Source organism: Adiantum capillus-veneris, chromosome 7 (genome assembly GCF_014529385.1).
Source record: "Adiantum capillus-veneris isolate H3 chromosome 7, ASM1452938v2, whole genome shotgun sequence".
Taxonomy (NCBI): domain Eukaryota; kingdom Viridiplantae; phylum Streptophyta; class Polypodiopsida; order Polypodiales; family Pteridaceae; genus Adiantum; species Adiantum capillus-veneris.
The window spans coordinates 143,608,178-143,617,427 of NC_140937.1; the positions used below are offsets into that span (position 1 = coordinate 143,608,178).

The following is a 9,250-nucleotide window of genomic DNA, read 5'->3' on the forward strand; positions in this document are numbered from 1 at the left end:
TCTCTCTTCACATTTGTTAGTACAATATTGCTCTTTATAGAGTCGTGAATTATGGGTTGGCATAGGCATCACACATTAGCAACAAGGGGGTGCATTCAGTTTTCTCCATCAGCATGAAGCAGATCAATACTCTCGTATAAGGAGTGAATGTATGGCAACATGAACCATAGCCTTGTCCTTACATCATGTTTACATTAGCAAAAGCCTTTTCATGGGCAAACCCATTATTGTTACCATAGAGGGGCATTATCAAAAGTGTGGGAATGTAAGGTCTGCACCACATGTGCGAAACACAATCAACACGTTGCGATGCATTGTACCAATGATACAATTGAGACCTATTCCGTGACTAACCAATATGTTGGTATGTGTACCAACATGGCTTGACTAACAAGAGCGTCAAAGATTACTAAAGAAACATTCTGACTTATCATTGAAGTTCGTGCATTGGCATGTGAATATGACCTAGAGTGTTACTCTCCCCGTCGAGACAAGCATTATTAAATTCCCGACAAATGAATGCATGGTGCCCTAAGGATGGTGCAGGAGGAAGGCAGAATTGTGACACACCTCAATAAATAAATTGCAAAACTAACAATCTATTTTTTTTATCATTACGTGCCAATAGTAGGCTACAATCAAACACACGTGCATGATGAATGTGCTTTTGTGAGGACACAACGTCTTGTTCCGTTTGCCAAAAATGAGATGAGACTAGATTCCATTTAAGGTTCCTCTGTCCTCTCTTTGGTCTCCTTTCAATGGTGGATGGGCTCTCCCTCCCCCCCCCCCCCCCCCCCCCCCCCATGTTTAATGAACTCATCTAATGATTTACTGGTTGTTTCATTCATCATTTACACTATAAATGCTTTAGAGTAAAATGAGTGATGGCCCTTAACGTAAGCATTCCCTCTCATTTTCATTCTAACTTACAACATCTGTGAGCGTCATGCCACCTCTTTTGACATGGAGCTCTCTGTCAAAGTGACAGGTTCTTACTGGGCATGTTCTTGCCAAGTTTGCACTTCCATATTTGTGACACCTTGTTCCTCATGGACCTTCCTGCCAAAATGGTAGTGGTACTTACCGAGCATGTTTTTCGGAGGCTTCGATTTCCAGATTTTCTTTCTCTACGCTCTGCCAGCAACTTGATGAGGAGCATTGTTGTCGGCAACACATAGATGAGGAGTTCGAGTGGCACAAAGGGATTCCTTGTGACTATAGGATTGCACATGCCAAAATTGATGGGAATTCTGCGAGAGTCCATACATCGTTTACCCATTGCAATGCTTCTCGGTTTTTTCCTTGGCCATTAGGCTATTTTCGAACCTAGGCCTCATGCATTACCCCTTGGATGTCAAAAAGCATGCACAGATGGAGGGTTAATTTGATCATTTGTCGTTGGGTCATATTAAAAGGTGGTGGTGTTGAATCCATGGAATCATCAATGTCGCCATTTACCTCCACTTCCACTTGTAGCCAGGATAAGACTTGGGAGGTTCAACTTGTGGCAAGCGTATCGAGCAATGACTACTACGTGATTGTGTGGGATCCAATACAACCCCTCTTTACGTATAAAAGATCTCACAATAGTTGGGTGCAGGCTGCTTGGGAGGAGGCCAGTGAAGTAGGCAACGATGATTTAGATGTTTGAGGGATGAGCATATACAGATACATCAGTCCTATTAGCACTTTCTTGCGGTTTTGCATGTGTGATGGCAGGTTTTTTTGCTTAGAGGTAGACAAACCTTCATTACGCCCCACCTCATCCTCTGATAGAGTCATAGAGTGGAATTATCGCATTTTTTTGGCGACAGGTTGCCTAATATATCAAGCTCTTTCAGTGAGGATGTGGAAATTTGAGGTTGACTCTTGGGAGGACGGCCCAACCTTCCCCATTGCACACGTCTCGACTCTCACAAACTTGGATTTGCTAGATGACCTCACTTTCATCCAAGGCAAACCACGTGACAAATTTGTTGTTGGTGGCATTTGGCCCAACTTTCAACACGATGCCTTATCACATCGACTTGGAGTCCAACATTCACATGATGTTGGATTTTGAGGCTACTAGCGCTCTCTTTACATTACTTCCAATCTACGAGCCAGTCCCATGACACGTAAGTAATTCTTCAAATCTTATTTTTTGTCATGCATTTTTATAGGTAATTCTGATACTTGTTTTTGTGTGTAAGCAGAGTCGCTCTGTTTCCAACTAATGAATCTTCTCGTATCCTCTTGAGTAGGGGCTCAATTTTTACTACTTCACCCCTAACCACGTGTTTGGAACTCCTACCTTCATTAGACTCGAGATATACTTCCTATGGATCTTCATCCGCATTACCCTATAGGATTGGAAAAACTAGGCAGACATCAACATAGGACTAAGGACTCACACGATCATTGTGTATGGAGTGGTTGTTCATCCCCTTTCTTAAGACTATGGTACATTCTTGGAACTTGGAGGTTATTAGTAGTTGATACATGATTTATTCTTTATCACACTTCCATACAAGCTCAATCCCAATGCCTTTCGTAATCATGTATTGTACACATACACAACCACCACAAGTACTCACGGTGACATTTTGGCTGCCATACAAAACAAGCAAGACAACCTTTTTATAATTTCAATCTGCATTTATTTGGAATAAAACAAAGTGGTCATGCTAAGTTGTGTAGCTTCAAACTTCACTCGTATGAAAGTGTAATAAAGAATAAATCAAGCAGCAACAATTCATAACCTCCAAGTTTCAAGAAAGGGAATGAACCACTCCCCACTATGATGTTGTCATTCCTACACTGGTGTCTATCTAGTTTTCTCAATCATATAGGGGAATAAGAATCACGCTCCATAGGAAGTACATCTCGAGTCTAAGGAAGGAAAGAGTTCCAAACACGTGGTTAGGGATGAAGTAGTAGAAATTGAGTCACTACTCAACAAGATATGAGAAGATTCATTAGCTAAAAATGGACTGAATCCACTTACACTCAAAAACAAGTACCAAAATTACCTATAAAAATGTATGACACAAAAGAATATTTGAAGAATTACTTACGTGTCATGGGATAATTGATAGTACAACGGAGATACTGTTCCAAAACTTGATTTACTCTCTCTGTTTGTCCATGACTTTGTGGGTGATTGGCTGAGGAGAGGTTTATTTGTACTCCGAGTAGCTTGAATAAGCTTTTCCAAAAGCTAGAGATGAATTGTGGGCCTTGATCAGAAACTATGTCATCCGGTAATCCGTGATAATGATAGATATGATGTAGAAAGAGTTTGGCTGTACCTTCGCTGGTGATGGTTTTAGTGGTTGGAATGAAGTGTGTCATTTTTGTAAACCGATCCACGACTACTAAAATGGAGTCAAATCCTTGTGACAAGGGTAGCTCTACAATGAAATCCATGGAGATGGATGACCATGGTTTGGTTGGAATGGGCAAGGGATGGAGTAACCCATGAGGACAATGGCGAGGGGCCTTTAATCTATTGCAAGTGTCACAAGTGCCTACATACTCCTTGACAAGCTTCTTCATTTAAGGCCACCAAAAGTCGCGGTAGAGAAGCTCAATTGTCTTATTAACCCCAAAATGCCCTACTGATGGAAGATCATGCCATTGCTGAAGTACCTCCAAGCGTGTTGGTCCTGGTGGAATATAGAGAAGACCCTTATTGTAAATTAGTCCATCAATTTCTTGAAAGTCCTCATTAACCTCTTGTCCTTGTATTTGTTGTCCAATATTCTGAGCAAGTAGAGTCTTTGGCAATTTGCATCTTCACCTTAGAAAGAAAAGTAGAATCTTCAGGAGCTTGGATCATGGTGGCGTTTAGCTTAACTTACCATCACCACTCACATCACATTAAATCTGCAACCAAGAGCTCATGTTGAATCCACCGCTTCAAATTCACAACCTCAACCACATGTGGATTACCCAACACCACAACCTAGTCCAGATGCTCAACATCCTTCCCAACCTTCGAATTTAGAGTATCAAACCACCATGCAGCAGATTTTTGGTGATCTGGAACCATCAAATCATGCCAACCGCACACCTCTTCTGGATCCCCCATCAATCTCATCTCTACAGAGAGCCACACAAGAAACATGAACAAGTAAAGAAGAATATCGGGGTCCGCTGCTAAATCAACAGGTCTCACCTGTTGTCATAGCACCTGGTGCTCAAGCAACCACCACAACTACACAGTGGAGATTTGGCCCACAAATCAAACCAAAAGTGATCAAGGTAATACCAAGTGATCAAGGTAATACTAGGTGATCTCGTTTCAAAAGCACAGGAAGCCAAGAGATTGAAGAGAAATGAAGAGAGGCAAAAGAAAAAGGAAGCTGAGAGAGAAGCACAAAGAAAGATGGAGGCAGAGAGTGTTAAGTATGGAGCCTGATTTACCCCTTGTAATTTTCTGTGGTAAAAGCGCACATTTGTAAGGCCCCAATTATGAGGAGACGCCATTGTGCGTGAAGGAAAATCACTCGCCGAAAATAAAAATCACTCGCCGGAAACCAAAATTTTCACGGCCAAAAAATCAGGGGCAACTCTTTTAACCTCCCCTTTTTTTGTCCTACCTCATTAAAGAGTTAATTCTCGCCTATTGAAGAGGCCTCCTCCTCTTTATGCCCTGTACTTGTTCCCTTGGGAAACCCTTCACCCCCCTCTCTATTGGATGCCTATTTGAAACCTCCTACACCTCTTGTATGGGTTACACCATTGATGAGCTTAATGCGAAAAGTGTTTGGTGTTAACCTATTTGCATAAAGTCCCCCCTTCCCTCCTCCCTTCCACTTTTTGGCTCTCCATTTCTCTCACCTCTTCCACGTTTGGCAAAATCGCTTACTTTCGCTCGCTAAGTTTGTGAGTAGTCTATTAGGCTACCGTTATAGTTTTCAAGAGTGTTTTTGCACTCCATGATGTACAGCGTAGCTCCGCATTTTGCCTCTCACTTTCCATCCAAGCACACCTTTCTACTTAACCCGACTCTAAAAACCGTGTGTGTGTGAACCCTTAGTACTTCTCAAAGCGGCGTTTTGAATGCTTTTATTTCGTGGTCCGTTTTAATTGGCAGGGCTATTCAAAGGCTGGATGGCGGTGTACCTACAGCCCCCACCTTGCTAGCATCTCGCGGCATTCTGTGCCTAAACTGACGCCTCGGCAGTCCCTTCGCTTCATGCTCAGTTTCTGTTGCAGCCTCAAACTGCACCTTCATGGGTATCACAAGCTACACGCTCCCCATTCTTCGCCCTCCCGCCACCTGTTGTGTCACGCAATTGCACCCTCCTTACCACATGTTGTATTGTCACCATCCCGCCACCTGCTATGTCACGCAGCTACGCCCTCCCGCCACTTACTGTATCATCGCCCTCCCTCCACCCGCTATGTCTCACTACTACACCCTCAATGTGTTGCACCTACTGCAACACAGAGCGTTTTGCACCCGCGACTACACTCAGTCACCCGCGTTGCTACTACTGCTCTTACCCCCAGAGCTTCGTAGCTTAACGGACACCCGGTCGGATACTAGCCTCGCAGAAGAGTGCTTTCTTTGCACACCGGCGTTCTGCACCTGCGAGACTACACTCAATCACCGGTGTTTTGCACCCATGACTACACTCAGTCTCACCGGCGTTGTTGCTGCTGCTCATGCCCTCAGAGCTTCGCAGCTCAACGGACACCCGATCGGATGCTTTTCTCGCAGAAGAGTGCTTTCTCTGCACACCGCCACCCTCCAAGCTAGCTTCCTTAATATGGGTCCTATATTGGCTTTGGGGTCAATGTTTTCCTTGTCAGGATAGATTGAATCTCTACATGAAGACAATGCATAAGTAAATAACAGAAAATTTGCTTCGCTAACACTATTTAGGCACTTGAAAACAATGCATAACAAGAAAAAACAAAAAGATTACTTAACTAAGACAATGTAGCCAACCAAGAAGCATCACCTTAATGCTCGGATTCTTTTCTTGAGACCTCCGGATGCAACCTGCAATGTTTCAAGATTGCGCAATTTCTTCTTTCGGATACGACCACCCAAGATGGTGTCCTTCATTTGACAACTTTGCACCTTTCCTTTCAGTTCTTGTACCTCTGTTTTGTGTTGCAAAATGGTAACCTGATCTGTAGAATGTAAATGTGAAAGGTGAACAATCTCACATTGTTGAGCTTGGAGAATGCCCTTGTAAGTTTCATCTTCTCTTGTAAGAGATTTACAATAACCCAGAAGGCCCTTTTCTCCACCACCAGCAAAGGTCAATAAGCTTGTAGGATTGACAAACGGTGGAGACGCATTAGTCATTGGATTCTTAGGGTAGAGAGAGCCTCTCGTCCAGATATCTATGTGTTTAGCTCCCTGAGCTCTGAGCGTGTCTATGGAAGCGGGAGGTATATGTGTGTTTGTTTTACTATGCTTAATCAATGGTTGGTACTCATTGTCCAAATCAATGTGAAGGTGATATTTGGCTCATTTCTGGGTAACATTTGTTCCATTTGAGGAGTGCGCCATTAGCCAAATGTGCAAGTTTAATGGAAAGTGAATAGCGGTTGCGCCTTCGTCCATCCATGTTAGCCTCATTCCCTCCATATTGACGAGGTTCATTCAATGCAACTGAAAAGAGGATTATCCCTCAATCACTACGAACGAATGTTCAGAAGAGTAAGGAATCTACTTAAAGTACACTTTTTGAACTTTTACTATGAAAGACCCAGCTCTATTATTTGCCATTTTTTCTAGAGAGAGAGTGCAAAAAATATATTTTCTTAGAAGGCCCTCCAAATGACCTCCGAAATTCCCTAATGCCTGCTCAGGTTTCAAAATCACTGACTCTTGTTGAGATCAAAGGCTGCGCCGCCTTCTCTAGGTGCAAGGTAGGATCTTCTTGATAAGGCATCTGGCTTAGCTTGTTGACGGCCACGTCTATAAGAGATAAGAAAATCAAACCTTGATAGGATACCACTCCACCCGGCTTGGCGATGATTCAAGACGCGGGATGTCATGAAGTATTCCAAATTCTTGTGATCTGTATAGACAGTGATCTTATGAGGAGCTCCTTCAAGTAGGTGACGCCAACAAGTGTCGAAGGAGTCGATGATTGCTAAGAGCTCTTTGTCATGGATTTCATAATTGATTTCTGTAGATGAGAACTTGCGGGAATGAAAAGCCATTGGATCTACTCGACCATCCTCTCCTACTTGGGATAGAATAGCGCCAAGGGAAAAATATGAAGCGCCAGTTTCTAGGATGAAAGGATTTGTAGGATCTGCCTGAATTAGAATGGGTGTGGTTGTGAAAGCTTGCTTGAGAGTCTGAAATGCTTTCGTGGCCTCTGAGTCCCAGACAAACTTAATATGGCCTGTCAACCTTGTGAGTGTTGTAACCACCTTGGAGTATCCCTATATAAAGATACGATAAAAATTTACAAATCCGAGGAAACATTGAACATCTGTTACCGAGGTGGGTGTCTCCCAATCAAGTGTTGGAATTAGGGTTGCAGAGAAACGCATACAGCTTGGAGAAGACGAAGGAAGCTCAAGGCACACAATAGAGAGTGTATTACTTAGTGTGCAATGGAAAGATAGATAGCCCTAGAATGATGGGCGTATATACAATGCACGGGGAAAAATGTTAGGAAATATGACGTAGCTAAATAGATATTTGAGTAGATTACTTAATGGAGAGAAATAGATTTCACACACAAGAGATTATAGAGTAGAGAGAGAGAGAGAGAGAGAGAGAGAGAGAGAGAGAGAGTACACACGATATACGTGGTTCACCCAATGTGGGCTACGTCCACGGGAAAGCAGCCACTCAATGGCTTTAGTACTTCAAAACAAGAAGTAGTTTACAAAGGGATTATACCCTTAATGGAGCTCCCACCTTGCTTCACTCTCACCACCTCACACTCGCCTTGTTGCATCAACTTCACACTATGAAATGTGTGTAGAAATGGAGCTTTAGTACTTCAAAACAAGAAGTAGTTTACAAAGGGATTATACCCTTAATGGAGCTCCCACCTTGCTTCACTCTCACCACCTCACACTCGCCTTGTTGCATCAACTTCACACTATGAAATGTGTGTAGAAATGGCCTCCTTTTATAGGCCAAAAGGGCTGCCCTCTCTTATGAGAGGCAGCCATGTGTAGCCGCCCTTGTGTGAATAAGTCCAAATCAGACCCTTCAATCCGCCCATGTGTGGCCGCCCTTGAGAAGACGAGTCCGCTTTTGAATTCGGCCACCGGCCACCGGCCATTGACTTCCGACCACCGGCCACCGGCCATTGACTACCGGCCACCGGCCAACCGTACCGGTTGTTTTCCGACCACTTTCCGGCCGCCGTCCGGCCATAATATTTCGGCGAAAAGGAATATTCCGGTGAAGGAAAAAAAAAGTCTCGGGGACTTCCGCCCCCGAGGCCCCTAAAGTTGCCCCTCATTTTTAGCCGTGAAAATTTTGGTTTCCGGCGAGTGATTTTTCTTCACGCACGATGGCTTCTCCTCATAATGGGGGCCTACAAATGTGCGCTTTTACCACAGAAAATTACAAGGGTAAATCAGGCTCCATACTTAACAATCTCCCACTTGGAGACTGATCTCCAAACCAAACCTGTGACTGCTTTCCATCCTATCTTCTTATCCTTGAATGCCGATTGAAGATGAGCAAAAGCTCAACTTCTCCTTGTTGACCACCTTTGTAAACATGTCTGCAGGATTTTCACTTGTATGCACCTTTCCTAGCTTTAGCTGTCCCTCTTTCAAAAGAGTGCGTATGAAGTGATATCTTACCTCAATGTGCTTTGTCCTTGAATGAAAGGATGAGTTCTTTGCAAGATGGATAGCGCTTTGGCTATCACTGTACAAGACACAATTGTCTTGTTTGAATCGAAGCTCTTCTAAGAATCTGTGAAGCCACAAAATTTCTTTGCTTGCCTCTATCATTGCTACATACTTTGCTTCCGTGGTAGAAAGTGAGACCACTTTCTGCAGCTTTGAAGCCCAACTTACTGTTGTGCCTCCAACCGTGAACACATAGCCAGTAGTTCTCCTTCGAGTATCTTTGTCACCTGCCATATCTGCATCAGCATACCCTTCTAGAAAAATATCAGTTTCTCCAAAATACAAAACATTTGTTGTTTTTCCTTTTAGATACCTAAGTATCCACTTCATAGCTTGCGAATGCTATTTACCTGGGTTGTCCATGAACCTACTCACAACTCCCACTACATGTGCAATGTCTAGCCTT

The 9,250-nt window shown here is 43.4% G+C and overlaps 1 pseudogene; it reads left to right on the plus strand.

The window, feature by feature from the left end:
* Positions 1-309: 309 nt before the first annotated feature.
* On the plus strand, positions 310-1,654 carry LOC147454733 (uncharacterized; annotated as a pseudogene).
* Positions 1,655-9,250: the final 7,596 nt, after the last annotated feature.